The sequence below is a fragment of the Dermacentor silvarum genome, chromosome 1, assembly GCF_013339745.2.
Source record: "Dermacentor silvarum isolate Dsil-2018 chromosome 1, BIME_Dsil_1.4, whole genome shotgun sequence".
In the NCBI taxonomy this organism is placed as follows: Eukaryota; Metazoa; Arthropoda; class Arachnida; order Ixodida; family Ixodidae; genus Dermacentor; species Dermacentor silvarum.
The window spans coordinates 43,690,106-43,711,034 of NC_051154.1; the positions used below are offsets into that span (position 1 = coordinate 43,690,106).

General features: G+C 45.0%; 1 long non-coding RNA gene across 1 annotated transcript in view; it reads right to left on the minus strand.

Annotated features, from left to right (window-relative positions):
* Positions 1 to 3,207: 3,207 nt before the first annotated feature.
* The window catches only part of LOC125945497 (uncharacterized), a 31,182-nt gene continuing 13,460 nt past the window's right edge, over positions 3,208 to 20,929 (minus strand). Inside the window, exon 3 of the long non-coding RNA XR_007466935.1 lies at positions 3,208 to 3,338. This is a non-coding gene — a long non-coding RNA (uncharacterized LOC125945497). The remainder of the gene's footprint in view (positions 3,339 to 20,929) is intronic.

The following is a 20,929-nucleotide window of genomic DNA, read 5'->3' on the forward strand; positions in this document are numbered from 1 at the left end:
CTCGCAAAAAAAAAAAAAAAAACGTTCTGCTTACGCCATTGGTCACGACTTATAGACATATCTCGGACGTGCTGCCGCTATGGACGTGCTGCCGCTATGCACACTTTTCTGCAGGCCAGTCCGTGATTGTTTCTTCGTTTGTTTGTTTTTTTTTTTTTTGGTTCAAGATGCCCACAAGCGCGTCATTGAACAAAGAAGCCACATGTGGCGGGTCTCACTCCTCTCTCTTTTAATTGCGTAAGCATTTCTATGCCCTACCCAACAAGGAAATCCGTCCGTCCGTCACGTGACGATCGCTTTCAAGATAGGCCCCGCAGCAGCGACGGAATTGACCTTCGTGCTGCCTCTCGCTTCAACGCGAACTATGCGACGAGAACACAGCGCACACGAAGCTAACAGCACTCGCCGCACTAGGTCCCCATCGCAGATCGCTTTCAAGATAGGGCCCGCGCGGGCGTGCCATACGCAGCCGCCGCCGCAGTACGGTTGATCAGGATTCATAATGGCTTGGCGCGGGTGGATAAGGCGCTAAAGAGCGATAACGGCTTGTAATGATCGGAACGTTATCAGCGCACCTGGCGCCGCCGTCCGCGGAGTTCGTGTCGCCGCAAGCGCTGTCGTTTATACTGGTCGGATCAAGTTTCCTAACATTGATAATGACACCAGGCAGCGTGGAGAGGAGCAAGTGGCACAATGCTTACGCATACTTAGACAACAGTTTCTGCGTGAATTTCTTGAGAGAAGGTAGCGCATAGCTAATTCATAAGTTGATCGGTAGAAGAAATAGGAATCTGTACATTGACCCGTCGGGCTGGCGTATAGTGGCTTTGGCGGTGCGCTGCTAAGCCGGAGGGCGCGGGATCGAATCCCGACCGCGGCGGCCGCATTTCGATGAGGGCGAAATGCAAAAACGCCCGTGTACTGTGCATGGGGCGCACGCTAAAGAACTCCAGGTGGTCAAAATTAATCCGGCGTCCACCCTTACAGCGGACCTCATAATCATATTCTGGTTTCGACACGTAAAACCCCAGAATTTAATTTTAAAGATGATGTACTGCAATACAATTACTACGTGGCATGTAATTCACCGGGACCCGTCCATCAAATTGACGAAAGGAGATGGATAAGACAGCAAGTCGGTTTGTGTGAAAGCAGTGATGTGGCTGCGTCTGTGATGGGCGCTGCAGAACCGTTTTGAAGTGTCCCGCGATACGAGACAGCCAGCGAGAACGAAATGCAACTTGGCGTCAACGCTCTAGATGGCGCTACATGTCCTCGTTCAGTATTCTGGCTCGTTCTCCGACAAATTCGGAAGATGCGAATGGCTGTAGCGCTTTCGGTGGAGGTGCCATGTGAATGAGTGGTGCTATCTGCAACGCTTATTCCTTCGACGCGGCGTAAATATTGTAATTTGTTTACAGCTTTAATAGCGACAGCATCACCATTCGGACTCGCTTTCCTCGAGAATAACATAGGCATATATATATATATATATATATATATATATATATATATATATATATATATATATACCATATTGATAACTAAGCGAAATTGCATAGCCCACTTACTGATAGCGCAATAATCTACAAAACACAAAAGAAGATGCGCATACACAGCAAATATGTGCACTGTTCTCTGTGCTAATAAAAACTTCAAGAATATCGTACGACAAATATACACAAGTAACACAGGTCTCCGTATCACTGGAGAGCTAGCTAACAAATAAAGGAAGAAAACCAAATGTGAAATACAGTTTGGATTTATATGTGGTCGAGAAAACATTAAGAATTGGGTCAACTTTCAGTTTCAGTTTCAGTTTCAGTTTATTTCTTTCGTAAGTAGAATACAGCTTACATAAGTATACAGAAGGAGGTCCCAGAGCATGTAGCTGAAAGGGGACCTCCTGACAGAAAATATACATTTGTGTTAATATATAACTTAAAACAGCAATGTAGTAATCACTAAGTGGAATATTAGGCAAAGTAAATAAAGTACGAACTGGAAATAATACAGAGTCACTAGCTATTAGTACAATTAAGGTAGTAGCTAAAGCATTCAAAACAAAACGAATGAAAAAAGTTTATTATGTGCATAATTGTAAATCATATAAAGGAAATAGACAGGAAAAATAAATGAGCCGGAGTGAAGTGAATAGATATGTGATCAATTTTGTTTTACTAGTAGAAAAGTGAATAAGGTTTTCTTGAAGAGACCTAATGAAGAAGAGCGCTTGACATCTAGTGGGAGGCTGTTCCAAGTGGATAATGCTGCGAAATATCCAGATTGTTTTCCATAGTTAGTATGAATTAGTGGCAATAGGAAATTATTGTTAGCTGCAAACCTTGTGCAGTTCAAGTTTACCAATGGCACCTCCAAAAATATATTTACTGGGGGAGGACCATTTATTACTTTAAAAAGCATTACGGCTAAATTATATTTAACAAGTTTATTTATTGGCAGTAGATTGTGGTTTTGAAGCATATCAGAAGCACTGCAGTAGAATGAGCTGAACGATAATATCCGGATGGCCTGATTCTGCAAATGCTGTAGCGGTGCTATATGGGTTGGGTATGTGTTACCCCACGCTGTAATACAATAATTGATATGGCTATGAATAAATGAATAATACAGAGTTAGCATTGTTGTTTTGCTAAAATAATACCTAGCTTTAAGTAGAATTCTAATACCGGGAGCAAGTCTGCGCTTCAAATAACAATACAATACTTACAATAATACTTACAATAATACTTACATACTTACAACAATAACAATACTTTCAAATAACAATACAGGTATACCGATATTGTTATGTATAAGAAGACGTTGTATAAGAAAACATATGTATAGGAAGACGTGGATTGAACGTATATGTTCAATCGACGTCTTATACATACGTATTCCACGGTAACGCTGTCCAAGACGTACATTAGCCGTGACATCACTGCGTAGACGTATCACACTGTACATCCACTTGAACTGCTGTTTGCATTTCGGCATTAGCTTGTGAGTGGCATACTCCATAAAAAATAGCCGGAAATAAATGTTGTGACCTTTGTGGTGGATAAACATAAAGAGTGCATATGAGGCTGTACACTGCATAGGATGAAAGTACACAAAGTTGTACGCTTCATTGTTGGTTCTATATGATTTAATACACACCGCTTCAATAAAGTTTCGCTTCACATAGATTCCAACATATGGGCTGGACCTGCGTTTTTTTTATCGCGATAGCAATTATATGGCCACTCCAGGTGAACTTGCGCCTTGGTCGTCGTCGGCAGCGTCGCCGTGAGGTTCCGTATAAAATCCTAATACCATGTTGCGCCTTGCGTGCCCTATGTTGTAAGTGCGAGGGAATCGAGGGAAACGGGCGAGGATGAGCCAAGAAGCGTTAATGCGCGCTCAACATGGCACTCAATGTTGAAGGTCACATAGTAGGGATTTTTAGTATAGCGGAAAACAGCAAATGCAAGGATTTAGCGTTAGCGTTGCGTGCTGCAAACTGCGCATGCGCGGAACGTAAACGAAGCCAGAACTCTTACGTACGTACGCTATTTCCGGAATATAGCGTTCAGCGCTAACGCACGCAAGGGATTCCGTACGTAGGGCAAGATGGCGACGCCTGTTGAAGCGAGAGCCGTCCACTTCGGATCTATCGAGTCGTCGGCCTGCACTGTTCGGCTCATTCGTTTGCTACTAATGCTCGTGTTTGCTTTAGATTTATGTGATTATGCTTCAACAGCGGCGTACAGTTGACAAACGGATGTTGTTTTCGATATACGTTCTCGATTAGCGGCGGAGTAGGCTTAACGAGAAGGTTTGCTCATGTTTGCTGTATCCGCCTCGAGATGGCGCCCAAGTGTATTTGCGTTAGCGGTAGCGTTTTGCTCCGTTCCGCTATTCTAAAACACTACCTTGTAGCGCGCAGTGCAGCCTTTCTTTGTGTTGGCGTTGCGTCGCACGCTAACGCTAACGCAAGCGTTTTCCGCTATCCTAAAACTCCCTGGTAAAGCGTGTACAAAGCTAAGGGGGGAGTGTGAGGGGTAGGTGCGCGCGCTACCGTGAATATGCGCGCTAAGGGGGGGGGGGGTGAGCGCGCATCTCCTTCGCTAGCCCGGCCGTGGCTGCGCATGGCTGTTCGAGCGTCTGAGCGCGTACACCGCTCTCGCCCTATCTTTGAAGTAATCTCAGGCGGGTGAAAAAGTGGGCGAGCCCAGATGACTGGTGGTTTAATGTGCGCTGTCCTCACGCGCGCCTGGCGCCTGGACGTCGCGTGATCTCAATTTTCGGAGACGTGTTGAAGCGAGAGGCAGCCGAACCGATAGTTCCCCTCTGCCTGCGCTCTTTTGCTAATGATGTTTCTGTGTAGTCCGACACTTCGTTGTATAAAATCTGTTTAAATTATGTTAATATCTTCAAGTAACTGACTGCTGCATGTTAAAATTTAACATCATATGTCTCATTAGGGTGTCCCCCCCCCAGCTTTTAACTTTGGGACACCCTATCGTGCTACTTATCTGTAACTGGTAAAATGTACCACATTACTGTAATAAATCGGAATCGGAATCTTAATCACGCCAGCGTTGTGACAGCGAGTGTTCGCGGTCGTCAAGTGAGATCTGTTTATGTTTGCCTGTGCATGCGTGACACCACGAGTCTTAATTTAATTAGTAAGTGAATGTTTACTTTAAGATACTCGCATACGTACGCAACCTGTAACGTTGCTCTTACGTTCTACGCATGCGCACCTTTGATATGCAACTGGCTTGCGTACGCAAGGTCTATTTACCCTAAGCTAAAGCTGTCTCATATTGATGAGGGAAGGAGAATAGTGAACATAAAAAGACGCAGTTTCACCCTAAAAACGAAGCATCGATTGCGATAACAAATTAGTGGACAGCTATACAAAGTAAGGATAGTAGTTTTATCAGCCGTATAGACTTGTAACATAGGCATACCAACTAAATTAACAACCATGGTGTCATGCGCGCACAAGCAAACATGAACACATCTCACTCGATGACCGCGGAAACTGGTTGTCAAAACGCTGGAGTGAATGAGCGCAGCAGCAGCGAGCCAATTTAGCTTCGTGCCGGCGCTCGCATCAACGCGCTCTTCCGCGAAAACGCAGGGAGGGCGGACTGTGCCCCCGCTGCAGATGGCTTTCAAGATAGAGCCGGGCGGGCGGGCGCTCGCTCGCAGCGCAGAACGCTCTCCCACCGAACCCTCCCGGCCCGGCGGAAGCTCGCGGCCCCAGTAAAGCTCGGCCCCTCTACCTCCCAACCCTCCCTTCGCAGCGTTGTGCGCGACTGTAAAAGCAGCACTTGCTTCCCGCTTCCCGCCCTTGTGTGCGCGAACCGCGATTGCCGGCTCAACGTCGCATGCTTTCACTCGCACACACAGCGTACGGCGCGCGGCGACGATTTCATCGCCCGTGGACTTTATACGGAACCTCACGGCGACAGCGACGACGGTGGAAATTCGCCTAGAGTGTCCATATAAGGCTATCGCAATAATAGGTTGGAACCGCAACAACGTAGCATGCCTTTTTCTTTGAAGGAAATGATGACACACGAACGCTCGACGTTCTTGAGGTTATCAGGGAAAATACGGGAAACATTTAGGCTAATTTAGTAAAACAACGTGAACTCCACTTCTTGGGCCTTAGGTTAGAGTTTTGCTATTATGAAGTACGCTGGGTGTGTGTTTCATGAAAGGGGTTATCACGCTTTATGGGGTGGGGTGTCTCTTTTTTTTTTCAGACCATACACAGTTTTTAAATATCGCCTGTGGCAGATGGCGTAATTTTAGCCGTTGAGCTGCATCACTCGAAGCGGCGGACATTATTCGAACGAGGGAACGAAATGCAAAATCCACTAATTAACTTTTTAATTGATTACTTTACAGCAGATATTGCAATTTACGAATTGTAACCTGTGAAATTGCAAGGCATATCCACTTGTACCGAATTCTAAGGATCGCACGGGTTTCGAGATCTGCGCCTTGAAACATGCTGTAAGACTTAATTATTGTTGTACTTACCTTTCTTTTTTAACTAACCGCCGTTTTATGCTTTGAAGTACAAAAGTAACTGGAACGCCCATGTATTCAGCCACACACTTTGGGAATGAATATCTCAAAACTCGTGTCACCCTGAAAATTCATACCGAGTGGATACACCTCGATAACTCACCGGCTGTACGTTACTGGTAAATTGCAATATCTACTGTAAAGTAATTAATTAAAAAGGAATTAGTGATTTTTGTTAATTCATGGATTATGCATTTCGATTTCTCGTGCAAGTAATCTCTGCCTCTTTGAGTAATCCAGCTCAATGACTAGAATTATGCTATCAGCCTCAGGCGATAAAAAAAAGTCTGTATAGTCATGAAGTGGCACGCTGGTTAAGTCGAATGTAAGGCAAGCAAGAGATAGATGGATGGATGGATGAAGAACTTTATTAGTGTCCTTTAGGGCGCGCGCTAGCGCGCAGCGGGCCGCTCCCACGTCGGGACAGAGAGGCCGAGCCTCTCCAAGAGATAGAGAGAGAAAATAATATATGAAAGGCAGGGAGGTTAACCAGGACTGAGCCCGGCTTGCTACCCTACACTGTGGGAAGGGAAAAGCGGAGGGAAATATTAGGAGAAGAAGAGGAAGTCCATGCATTGTGAACTGCGAAATGGCTAATTAACTTCCGTGCCATATGTTCACAGTTAGGCAGTCAACTCGAACAACGCCGCCTCACGTTACGGCGTCAAAGTTGTGTTTTCAGCGTCTTGTAACTGAACAACCCGCCGCGGTGACTCAATGGCTTTGGCATTCTGTGCATGGGGAACACGTTAAAGAAAGCCATGAGGTAAAAATCAATCCGGATCACCCCACCGCCACTACATGACGTTTCTCAAAGCCCCCATGACTGGTTTTGGGAGATTAACAGCAGTAGCACGGTGTGCGATAAGCTTGCTAGCTACATGACTGAATGAGTACACCAACAGCTTTTTCTCCCTGTTCCATGATTGTTGATGTAGATGGCACCAAGTTGTGTGGCACTCACCACTCAGGAACGACACGTGCGCGAGAAAATTTCAGGTTATTTTTTTCACGTTTCATGCTATCAGGCCTGGTGATGAGCCAATCAGCCAATCAGAGAACTCATCGTCAGCACTGTCTACTATGGCACTTGGTGATACATTCACAAATTAGGAAAACAAAACAAAAATAAATAGATCTAATATGGTGCAACCAATGATACAGGGTGATCATTTTTAAGTTTTATGGAATTTTTAAAAATCGCCTGTGGCAGACAGCATAATTCTTGTCCTTGAGCTGGATTATTCGAAGAGGCGGACATTACTAGCATGAGAAATCGAAACACATATTCAACTAATTAACGAAAATAAACTAATTATAGTTCTTAACTAATTGCTTTACGGCCATATTGCAATTAACGAATAGTAACCAGTGAGCTTGCAAGACGTATCCACTTGAAATGAACTTCTAAGATAACACCAGTTTCGAGATATTATTTCCCAAAGTGTGGGACGAAATACTTGGGCGTTCCAGTTACCTTTGTGCTTCAATGCATAAGAGAGCATTCTTTTAAAAAGTAACTGCAACAACAGTGAACTTTAAGGGCCAGTTTGATGATTGTATATCTTCAAACTGGCGTCATTCTGTAAATTCATTCCAAGTGGATACGCCTTGCAAACTCACCGGCTACAATTCGTAAATTGCAATATGTGCCGTAAAGTAATTAATTCAAACGATAATTAGTGGATCTTTTTTAATTAGCTGAATATGTGTTACAATTTGTCGTGCAAGTAATGTCCGCCTCCCTGAATAATACAGCTCAAAGTTAGAATTATGATACCTGCAACACGCTATTTTTAAAAATTCCGTAAAACTTAAAAATGATCCCCTTGTATAACATATGTGTATAGTATACATGAGTCATAACATATGGATACAATGTTTTGCGGGACTGTAATATACATTAAAAAACGAAAAGAGAAAACAACAACGCATCTATTTTAAATTGTATTGTTTACAAGAAGGCTTCTGACGTGGTATTTGAATTTGTGTTCAGTAAGATTAAATTTTACTTTCTGCCTTGTGCGATTCAGTAACACAGACACACGATAAGTCAATAATTTTCGATACCACGTTCTTGTGGCAGGCATCTGCATTGCAAGCCTCCGCAGTGTCTATTTATGCGAGCATTGATATTCCGAAGTTAAGTGAAATCTACATTTGTGGACGAAAAATAATAGCTTGTACCCGTAAATATGCCTCGTTTTAAGAATGTAATGTTTTATGCATAATGGATTCGTAGGCGATTCCCTGGGATGGGCGTGTCATTTTTTTAAAGCGTTGTATTTCCTTTGGAAGAATGTCTAACTTGTTGAAATTCTTCCACATTAGCCTCCACACTAGCATGCCATGGGCAAAGCGGGAATACACAGCTTCCATGCCATTCCCACCCAGACGAGGCTGTTCGCAACAGCAGAAGTGCTTCCGGACAAGGTAGACCAGTGAATGGCGAGACAGGGGGCGGAACAGCTCCACGACACAGTGGGGAGGCCAATTTCGGCTGGCTGAGCCTGACTTGACGGGCAGCCGAGACGTGATTTTCTGCAAGGCGGCCGCCACGCTGTCGAACATCGAAGGCAAGATCCTGCTTTGGTGAGCATCGTTATGAAAGTTACTGTAGATCAGCAGCGACAAATGGCGCAACACAGTTAACTAATGCAAACACAACTTGAGTTACGCATAATAGAGAAACCAATTGTGAGCTACTCCACCGACGTAAAGGCATTCTGCACCGGTCAGAGGACGTATGCCGGCCTTCCAAACGCCGACATCGATGCTTGTCCGAGAGTCCAATGCTGGTCAAGCTTTGCCCAGTCCAAAACCCAACCTTGATAATGCTCGTGGGTAACCCTTGATAATGCCCAAGGTGACCCTTGTCTCCCGATAACGTTCCGAAGCGTCATCGGATACTGAATCAAGTCCGAATCACGTCCCTCCAATTTTGCTTCTTTGGCTCGCGAGGCTGTGGATTTTGGCGCCCCTGTCAACTATGAAATGCTTCAGCGCAAGGCGCTTATACGCTACAGAGGAATATTGTTTATTCAAACTTGCTTCGATATACGTACGGCCGCTCACCCCGACCACGCCCACCTTCGCACCCTTCTCTTCTTTTAAAAGCGGAGCGGTTTAAGCTCTTGGTTAGGCGGCGTAGTGCGAACAAAAACTGTGGACCGATCCTGGAGGTAGTGCAGAAAGAGTCCAAGCGCAATGGCACATACCCTTGTGAACTAGCGAAGCTGTTTAAGCTTGAAGATGGTCTGTCGAGTGTACGCCGCAAAAGCTCCGCCTGGCAATGACGTCACCATCCGTCGACCGCGCCGAGCCTCGCCACAGCTGCGTGAGCCGTGACGTCGTCGCTCGCGCCGCATCACTTCGCCTTAGCTTTGCTGAGCCATGACGTCACCACGCCGTGCGGACTGGTTGCCGCGGCTGCGCAGACACGGAGCTAAGACGTGACGTCACTGCGCCGACCCACCTGATATATAGCTCCGCTTCGCCGCTTCGCCGCCACGGCGACACCAAAGCCCCGCCGTCTCCGTGCCGAGCACATCGCCGCGAAGATGGGGCGGCCGAAGAAGCGCGTCACTCCCGAAGAAGAGGAAGCGCGGCGCGAAAGCCGCCGTTCCGCTACTCAAGTGCGAGTGAGACAACTTCGGTCCGATCCCGAGTATCGCGCCACCGAAGCGGCGGCGAAACGTCGAACCCGCGAAACCGAGCAAAATCGTTTGAGCGTCCAGAAACGTCCAGATACTTTAATGACCGAGTGTTCGTTGCTCCTTGGGCTTTAGATGATTCTGAGGTGATGTTGCGCAAAACGTGGGTGACTCTCGAACCATAACCTCGCAAAAACTTGGCCGAACCGAGATTAAGCTAGGTGGGGTCGCCAGCTTCGCTGTTTGCCAAGTCTTCACACCACTAGTGTGAAGCTGTCCCTATTTTTTTCTATTGCTGTTCACCGCCCTGACATTAAAATTATATAGTGGTGGCGCTAGGGATGAATAAATATTGCTTCTTATACTTTGCAGAAATTCCTCCGGCCAAGTAGTCGAAAATCTCTGGTCCAACAAGTGTGTCCTGCCAAGTGTTTGCCTACATCGACGTCGAGCTTATGAGATCCAAAGCAGCCGTGACGCAGACGGAAACTGGAAAGAAGTGCCTGCATTCAAGTTTAATTTCACTGACTGTGCAAGCAAATGTTCCAACTCCAGTGCAGTTCTCCAACTAGCGAACGCTACCGCGTGAAGAATAATTTTGGAAATGCGCTCATTTTTTGTGCCGTTTGGAATTAAGACCCTCTTTAGACTTGTCGGTTTCTCCAGCAAATGTATAAAAAGCTACTATTGGTGAATGGTATCGAATATATTTAAGCAAACCCCGTTTAAGCGTCATGTCGTCTAATGATTTGTAACAGCGTTCACATGGTGTTCCCTGCGCCTTGTGCATTAATGATGATCTTGTAGCATGACGAAACAAGAGAGAGGTTCGTAGGAATATGGTGGCTTGAATTAAGTGATTAACAGTGCTTGAACACGGAACGTCGCTGAAGCCAAGGTATTCGACAAGGGGACTTGTTTTCGTAAAACGGAGTAAAATGATAGGAGTCGTAGAACTACGTGGCCGCAATCAGGAGTACTCGTGAGATATCTTGTCACTGTGCATGTGCAAAGAAAGCAGGGACGTTCTGTTTTAATGTATAAATCTTCATCATCGTCGTGTTGCTTATGTCAACTGTATGACGAAGGCCTCTTGTAACGATTTCCATTTACCCATGTGCTGCGCCAGTGAAGTCTATCCTATGCCTGGAAGTTTCCATAATCTCATCACGCCATCCGATCCTTTGCCTACCTTGTCACCACAAATCTCTTGGTGTCAACGCATCGGTGGTGACTAATAATCGGCAAGATATTTTTGTGAACTCGCTTTGTTTTTAAGCAAGCATTCTTGCACCAAATAGAGTGTTTTTTTACTACATACATTATTTAAAGCCTACCAAATTTATTCGGATTACTTTAATGCAGATGAATTATCTACCTAGGCTAACACGCAAGAAAAACCTGAACACTCTATTCACTAATTAAAATAAATACATTAATTATCTACAAGCTTTACGGCTCATGTTTACATTGGAGAGCTGAGGGGAATTGTCATAACAGACTGGTTCCGTGTTTCTACATGTTATGACTGAAATAACTGGCGCATAATTATGCAACACCCGTGTGACGTAGTAGGGTGGCGTAAAATAAAGCTTCGCCATACCACGCTCCTGCTGCTGAAGTGACTATACGCATGCGGTCATTTACGAGTTGTAAAAACTGCCAATCGGGATCAGCTTGTGGAAAAATGAAAGTGAGATGGCCGCCGCTTCACTTTACGCCACATATTTACGTTACAGAGGGTTTGGATGGAGATCGACCTTTAGCGGTGCTGCGTGCGCAATCAGGTAAATTATACTGATAATTTGATGCCACTTATTTCGACCTTGATAATCATTTAGAAATGTGGAAACTTGTAGCTAGACTTTTATGCTAATTGCCTTCAACTTGCCAATATCAGCATGCACCGTAAAGTTTGAAACTAAGAAGTTAAGTAATGTATTTAGTTTAATTAGTGAATGAATTACATTGTTTTTTTTCTTGCAAATGATGTCTGCCTCGGCAGTAATTTATCTGTAGTGATGTAATTCAAGTGAAGGTTATAGTTGATTTTAAGAGTTTGAAGTTCTAAAAAAGAAAAGAAAAACACCCACTGTATTAAAAACGCGTCTGGCCTGTCGCGGATGCTCTCGGGGTCGTATAGCGGCGTCTGACGTGTGGAGGACGCCTACATGGGGCTAAGCGGTGGAAAAAGAAATAAAAGAAGACCCGCTATTTTCCCCTACTCGGGCACTACATTTCGCGAAGTTGCGTGGAACGATTATTATATATACGCGAAAAGAGCACAGTAAAGGATTCATTCTGCATTCCATGTCATATAAAGCATTGTCCTAAGCGACAAGATCAATCACAGAAATCCGGGAGTCAAGCTTGCTGGTATGTCGCATAGGTAACCGGGTCACTGATTATGCAACTTAAAATGCGTTGCTCAGGGCACGCTGGCACGCGAGTGTTGTGCACTTCCGGTGTAATTGAACCTGGTATGTTCCCACGTCTCTTTCTGACGCATTTTTTCTCGTATCTGCGGTGATGCTGGCCTCAAAGTGAAGTGTACGTAACGCACTCGCATCTTCTACAGCGCTGTACATTTCACTCCTTGCACACACCAGAAGCGCAGAAATGCGAGTCCTGGTTTCTGAGAATACATATGGGGATATGAGTACACCACTGGCACCATCACTTATTTCTGTCCTTGAGGTAAGGATCACAGGTTCGTGCGAGATAATACCGGTGGCCTCCCACCGGCGCCTCTTTCAGCAATGCACATTTATTAAGTGTTGTCGCTTTATTTCTCACTCCTCCACTGCCTACACGCAGTCTTACACATGTATCACGGAGTTCATATTTTTGGAATAAACTTTTATTTCGCCCCATTCGTCTCTCTCGCGTACAAGTGTCCGTGTACGGACCGCAGCTGCAGCAGACAATCCGCGTTCTCAGGAGGAGATGCAGCATTAGTTTCAAGAAAACATTCAAGTTTGTTGCGTTATTTGTTTACTTAATTTCTGATATGCTACCGTTGCGCCACCGAGTCATGCCCGTTTACTTAATTTCTACCAGTAAACAAATTACGTATACGTATACAATTGAAAACAGTATTAGAGGAGCTCCATACTTGAATGTTCCCAATGACGTTTATTTTTTTTTCCGTTTATTCGTTTATGAATTACTGAATTATGAAAAGATAGGCACAAATATGGAGACAAGTTCGCAGTCTGAAGCCAACGCTTCGACGTATGGACAACCAAGGAGTTCCTACGAAGAGAAATTCCCTTGTTCCCTCCCGTCTGAGGCTTCCCTTGTTTGGCTAAGAGTGGCCTCAAGTACCTCCTCGACAAAATTCATGTGATCCTACACAAGACTCTGAATCATTTTAAGGCACCTTCAAGCAGAGCGAATCTGAAAATGCAAGAACTTTAAAATTTAAGCAAAGTAAATTATTAGTTCATTCCGCCAAGTTACTTTTGCAGGACTCGGCTATTAATAGAGAGGCAGTGAAAATATAATATTTGACATTATAGAAAGTCATTCCTGCATGCAATGATTACGATGTCCAAAGAACGAATATCTCGTGCGCGTGCATGCTCACCAAAGTATAAATTACCAAAGTAAAGACATGAAATCTGGTAAAGCTATCGTAGGCAAAATATTTCCATAGACCACCGGCGCCGCCGCGGCAGCGTTTCAAAATTTGTGCGTATGGCACGTGCTGTGCTTGCTTTCCTATGCGACAGAAATGCAGGTGTTGGGTTGTGGCGGTCGCATGCTGGGCTGTGATAGTGTAATATTTGGTGTAGTATTTGCTTTTTAATGTTAATTTCAACACTGTTAGTTTCATTTTTCAGATGCATAGTTTTGGCATTGTAAGCTTGTCGCTTCCTGTTGCTCATGTCAAAGTGCAATTATCGGGTGTAGAACCCCGTCAAGCCTTTTTTGTCTTTTAGTCTGTGCCCCCAGCATTTTGTACATGCTATAATGTACAATAATGCAGAAACAAAATGAATGAATGAATGAATGAATGAATGAACATTACAATCGCCCATAGCCTGAAGAGAGCGCGTGGAACTGGCGTATGAACAGCGTGCTGGCCACGTATGCAGAAGGAGCACGCAAACACGCGCCAGCTAAATGGCTCCAAAGCGTGCACTCAGCGTCGGGGTCAGTCCCAGGCCGGAAATAAGCATCGCGCGGTACAGGAGCGTCTTCGCTACGCATTGAAACGTGGTGCAGACCGCGAATGTATGCTGGCTCGAAGACGTGAGGCAAGGCAACGAGGCGTGGCGGCCACGAAAGACGACTGTCGTGAGCACTACGACCAGAAGCGAGAAGCGGAACAACAACGCGTGGCGTCCATGGAAGCCGAAGAGCGTGGTGAGCACCATGACCAGAAGCACAACGATAGTTAGAGATAGTCAATCAAAGCAAACAGCATACAAAGCTTCGCTTACATCGATTCCCACAATGCCTGGGATCGGCATATATATATATATATATATATATATATATATATATATATATATATATATATATATATATATATGCGGTAGCTCAATGGTGAGAGCATCGCACGCGTAATGCGAAGACGTGGGTTCGTTCCCCACCTGCGGACACTTGTTTTTTCATCCGTTTTCATTTCCATTAATTTATCATTTCTTTAATTCAATTAGTGTGTGCAAGTAATTTCCCCTATGTTGTTCTTGGTGTCAATGTTTGTTGGCTTCTTATGATATGATTAATAAAAAATCGGGCCCCTCGGTTCCCTTTCTTCTCGTTCATTTACATAACGAGGGCTCGAATCCGGCAACATTGATGCCTTCAGGGAGCATATGTGGGTTTATTGACCAGTTGCCATCACCCAAAAAAGATCACGCGCTCGTGACGCCTGCGGCAGAAAGGATGTTCCACATCCGCCCCTAGGCTTGTGAGTGGTGGCGCTGGCTAACACTCCCAGAGTTCTAGTTGTAAAACATAAATACCCCAGAAAGCGGATGGGAAAACGGTTCCGCGGTAGCTCAATGGTGAGAGCATCGCACGCGTAATGCGAAGACGTGGGTTCGTTCCCCACCTGCGGACAGTTGTTTTTTCATCCGTTTTCATTTCCATTAATTTATCATTTCTTTAATTCAATTAGTGTGTGCAAGTAATTTCCCCTATGTTGTTCTTGGTATCAATGTTTGTTGGCTTCTTATGATATGATTAATAAAAAATCGGGCCCCTCGGTTCCCTTTCTTCTCGTTCATTTACATAACGAGGGCTCGAATCCGGCAACATTGATGCCTTCAGGGAGCATATGTGGGTTTATTGACCAGTTGCCATCACCCAAAAAAGATCACGCGCTCGTGACGCCTGCGGCAGAAAGGATGTTCCACATCCGCCCCTAGGCTTGTGAGTGGTGGCGCTGGCTAACACTCCCAGAGTTCTAGTTGTAAAACATAAATACCCCAGAAAGCGGATGGGAAAACGGTTTCCGCGGTAGCTCAATGGTGAGAGCATCGCACGCGTAATGCGAAGACGTGGGTTCGTTCCCCACCTGCGGACAGTTGTTTTTTCATCCGTTTTCATTTCCATTAATTTATCATTTCTTTAATTCAATTAGTGTGTGCAAGTAATTTCCCCTATGTTGTTCTTGGTGTCAATGTTTGTTGGCTTCTTATGATATGATTAATAAAAAATCGGGCCCCTCGGTTCCCTTTCTTCTCGTTCATTTACATAACGAGGGCTCGAATCCGGCAACATTGATGCCTTCAGGGAGCATATGTGGGTTTATTGACCAGTTGCCATCACCCAAAAAAGATCACGCGCTCGTGACGCCTGCGGCAGAAAGGATGTTCCACATCCGCCCTAGGCTTGTGAGTGGTGGCGCTGGCTAACACTCCCAGAGTTCTAGTTGTAAAACATAAATACCCCAGAAAGCGGATGGGAAAACGGTTCCGCGGTAGCTCAATGGTGAGAGCATCGCACGCGTAATGCGAAGACGTGGGTTCGTTCCCCACCTGCGGACAGTTGTTTTTTCATCCGTTTTCATTTCCATTAATTTATCATTTCTTTAATTCAATTAGTGTGTGCAAGTAATTTCCCCTATGTTGTTCTTGGTGTCAATGTTTGTTGGCTTCTTATGATATGATTAATAAAAATCGGGCCCCTCGGTTCCCTTTCTTCTCGTTCATTACATAACGAGGGCTCGAATCCGGCAACATTGATGCCTTCAGGGAGCATATGTGGGTTTATTGACCAGTTGCCATCACCCAAAAAAGATCACGTGCTCGTGACGCCTGCGGCAGAAAGGATGTTCCACATCCGCCCCTAGGCTTGTGAGTGGTGGCGCTGGCTAACACTCCCAGAGTTCTAGTTGTAAAACATAAATACCCCAGAAAGCGGATGGGAAAACGGTTCCGCGGTAGCTCAATGGTGAGAGCATCGCACGCGTAATGCGAAGACGTGGGTTCGTTCCCCACCTGCGGACAGTTGTTTTTTCATCCGTTTTCATTTCCATTAATTTATCATTTCTTTAATTCAATTAGTGTGTGCAAGTAATTTCCCCTATGTTGTTCTTGGTGTCAATGTTTGTTGGCTTCTTATGATATGATTAATAAAAAATCGGGCCCCTCGGTTCCCTTTCTTCTCGTTCATTTACATAACGAGGGCTCGAATCCGGCAACATTGATGCCTTCAGGGAGCATATGTGGGTTTATTGACCAGTTGCCATCACCCAAAAAAGATCACGCGCTCGTGACGCCTGCGGCAGAAAGGATGTTCCACATCCGCCCCTAGGCTTGTGAGTGGTGGCGCTGGCTAACACTCCCAGAGTTCTAGTTGTAAAACATAAATACCCCAGAAAGCGGATGGGGAAAACGGTTCCGCGGTAGCTCAATGGTGAGAGCATCGCACGCGTAATGCGAAGACGTGGGTTCGTTCCCCACCTGCGGACAGTTGTTTTTTCATCCGTTTCATTTCCATTAATTTATCATTTCTTTAATTCAATTAGTGTGTGCAAGTAATTTCCCCTATGTTGTTCTTGGTGTCAATGTTTGTTGGCTTCTTATGATATGATTAATAAAAAATCGGGCCCCTCGGTTCCCTTTCTTCTCGTTCATTACATAACGAGGGCTCGAATCCGGCAACATTGATGCCTTCAGGGAGCATATGTGGGTTTATTGACCAGTTGCCATCACCCAAAAAAGATCACGCGCTCGTGACGCCTGCGGCAGAAAGGATGTTCCACATCCGCCCCTAGGCTTGTGAGTGGTGGCGCTGGCTAACACTCCCAGAGTTCTAGTTGTAAAACATAAATACCCCAGAAAGCGGATGGGAAAACGGTTCCGCGGTAGCTCAATGGTGAGAGCATCGCACGCGTAATGCGAAGACGTGGGTTCGTTCCCCACCTGCGGACAGTTGTTTTTTCATCCGTTTTCATTTCCATTAATTTATCATTTCTTTAATTCAATTAGTGTGTGCAAGTAATTTCCCCTATGTTGTTCTTGGTGTCAATGTTTGTTGGCTTCTTATGATATGATTAATAATAAAAATCGGGCCCCTCGGTTCCCTTTCTTCTCGTTCATTACATAACGAGGGCTCGAATCCGGCAACATTGATGCCTTCAGGGAGCATATGTGGATTTATTGACCAGTTGCCATCACCCAAAAAAGATCACGCGCTCGTGACGCCTGCGGCAGAAAGGATGTTCCACATCCGCCCCTAGGCTTGTGAGTGGTGGCGCTGGCTAACACTCCCAGAGTTCTAGTTGTAAAACATAAATACCCCAGAAAGCGGATGGGAAAACGGTTCCGCGGTAGCTCAATGGTGAGAGCATCGCACGCGTAATGCGAAGACGTGGGTTCGTTCCCCACCTGCGGACAGTTGTTTTTTCATCCGTTTTCATTTCCATTAATTTATCATTTCTTTAATTCAATTAGTGTGTGCAAGTAATTTCCCCTATGTTGTTCTTGGTGTCAATGTTTGTTGGCTTCTTATGATATGATTAATAAAAAATCGGGCCCCTCGGTTCCCTTTCTTCTCGTTCATATATATATATATATATATATATATATATATTACTGGATGTCTTTTTTAGTAAAGGCAGTTTTCGTCCAGACACGGCAGCGAGCTTGGGGTGCTTCCGGGCACGCGAAAGAGCGGGAACAGCGGTGGTCCACGCGAAACCGGAGACCGCGGCTGCGACCGACACACGAGTCTTGTGGCCATGCCAGCGGCGGCCGGCCGATCCATGGCCGGATGTCGCGCGGCACTCACTAGTGCGCGCAGCCTGCTCACGGTTGTGCGCGCGCATATCGGCTCCAGCCGCTCATCACGTGCTGCGGGCTCATTTGTGTGTGTGTGTGTTTTTTTTTTCTCCGGCGCGCGTACGCGTCGCCCTATCACCGCTAGCCCGTATCTGGGCGCAATTAAGGCCGCCACCGAAGCAGGGCGTTGGCTCCTTGTCACCCTATGCAGCGTACTCGTTAATGCGCAGCCTGCCGTATGCTGCCCCCGGCTACTACGTCTTGTTCGTTGCGCAACCATCGAAGTTGCATCGGTGCCGGCCACCAACCCGCATATTCTTAGTTTTCAGCTAACGGCATTAGAAGTAGAAGATTAAAAAAAAGAGAGAGAGAAATCACTGACTCAAACGGCTCACTCTATATCCAAGTTGGAAAATCTTGTACAATGTGTTCAGTGCCTTGCAGTTTTCTCCAATGCTTGTCATTATATGCAATTCCCTCCAAATCTACCTCCGAATAAGTCCCCAGTTTAACCTGCACAATCTTTCTACCTGATTTTTGCTGACTAGTAGTATACACTGAAAATACGCACGTGATTGACCCACCCGTATCCCTTTTATGCATCTGTCCCCAGTTTTATACGCCAGCCCTGCTACGTAATGCTGCAGCGCGAGCTGCGCTTCGCAGTGCTGTCAGCCGTAATCAGGTAAATTCAACAAATGATTTGAAGCCAATTATCTCGTTTTACTTGGCCGTTTTGAAATGTTGAAACACGGAACTAGACATTTATGGCGATTCCCTTCAACTTTTCAATATAAACATGTGCTGTATAGTTCGTAACTAAGAAGTTAATGTAATTAGTTTAATTAGCGAATTTGTTGGCTCACTTTTTAATTCACATGATGTCCACCTAGGCACATAATAATATATCGTGACGTAATTCGACTAAGTTTTGCGGGCTTCCTTAAAAAAAGTGTTCGATGTAAAGAAAAAACACTGCGTCTTGATTAATATTCCTACTGATAGCCTATTTTTTAGATTTCAAAAGGCATTTGATAAGACACCACGCACTCGTCTTTTGCTGAAGTTATCGTGCCTAAATATTCACCCTGTTGATTTTACCTGTATCCATGGTTGCTTAACTAACTGTAAGCCGTTCGTATATGCTAACAACCATGCATTTTCCGTTTCCGCCGTTCTGCCTGGTGTACCTGAGGGCAAGTGTTCTTGGGCCTCTCCTGTTTTATTGCGATAGCAATTATATGGACACTCCAGGTGCATTTCTTCCATCGCCGTTGCCGTGATGTTCCGTATAAAGTCCAAGGGCGATAACATCGTCGCCGCGCGCCGTATGCTGTATGTGCGAGTGAAAGCGTGCGAGGATGAGCCGATGCTTCGCCTTTCGGGCGAAACTGCGACTTTTTTTTAATATAATCTATAATAATGACCTGCCATTTTCAGTAACCTCTGAGATCCGTCTTCTTGCCGATAGTTGTGTTCTTAGCCACCCTTTCAACAACTTCACTGAAGTCTCTTGCCTCCGGAATAATCTTTCAAATTAAAGATTAGTGTGCAACTTAGCTCATGTCACTAAACGCTAGTAAGACTGCACATATTTACACCCATCGTCGTCCTCCCTATACCTCCCCTGCGTATAAGAATAATAATAGTACTACAGCTACCACTTACTCCTACAAGTAGGCTACTTAGGCATACTCCTCTCCAAATATTTGTCTTCGACGAATCATGTTACCCGCATAATCAATTCAGCTAACAAAGTTATCGGTTATCTTCGCGAGTAATCTCTTGCGTGACACCGTCTTCCGTAAAGACAGTTGCTTACAATGTACTCGTACGACCAAAACTTAAATACGCATGTGCTAGCTTTAACCCTCACGCCAATCTAATCTCACTAAAACCCTATAATCAGTTCAGAACCGCTCTGCTGGATTCATTCTTTCGGATTACTAATACCACACTATAGCACCTCTTCACCAAAATCTAAACTATAGCTTTAGACTCTTGCCTCTCGTGGCCGAATTATTTATGAACACTACCGGGCTATGACGTTGCGCAGCTAAGCCCGAGAGTGCAGGATCAAATCCCGGCCACAACAACCGCATTTCAATGTGGGCGAAATGCAAAAACTCACTTGAGCCATGCATTGGCTGCATGTTAAAGAACATCAGGTGGTCAAAATCAATCGGGAGTCCCCCACTACGGCGTGCCTCAAAATTAGATCGTGGTTTTGGCGCGTAAAACCTCACAAATTAATTAATTTACTTAGTAAGAGAACGTTCACAGCTGATAAAAGGACTAACCTTATACTTCGTGTAGCTGTTTAAAAATTTGCTATCGCAATCAATGCTTCGCCTGTCGGGCGAAACTGTGACGTTTTTGTTCAAATGTTATTGAATGCGCTGGTTCGCGATGGGCTTCCCCCCACCTACAGATATTCGAACTCAATAAAAGTTTTGTTTGGCGTCTTTGTTTCATACCATGAGAAACTGTTTCCCTGTATGCCGCATCCTATTATTTCAAGATCATCTGCCGACACTTTAAACAAACATTGTCACTGCGACTGATGCATCGCGATGCGAGGAAAAGTCCGGCATTGGCACCTTTTTGTCCAGCACTTCACTGGTGTTCTTCTTTTAGATTGCCCGATTTAGGGCCTTTTTTTTTTTGGCCGCGTCCATTGCAGCATCTCTAGCTCAGCGTAAATTAACTAATTTGAATGCATACTGCACTTTTGCTGTCGTATTTTTCGGTGCTTTTTGTGAGTTCATTCTTTGGCATTCGACGAGGAGTAGCTGGTGCTAAATCTAACGGCGCCAAACTCTATATTAAAGTCATGCTATTAAAAGCAGTTATTTCTTGCTTATTGATTCCTCATTTGTCGGCTCTTCCCTTTTAACAAATCAAAAGAGACTTGGCAGAAAAAATTTCAGACATTATTTTGCA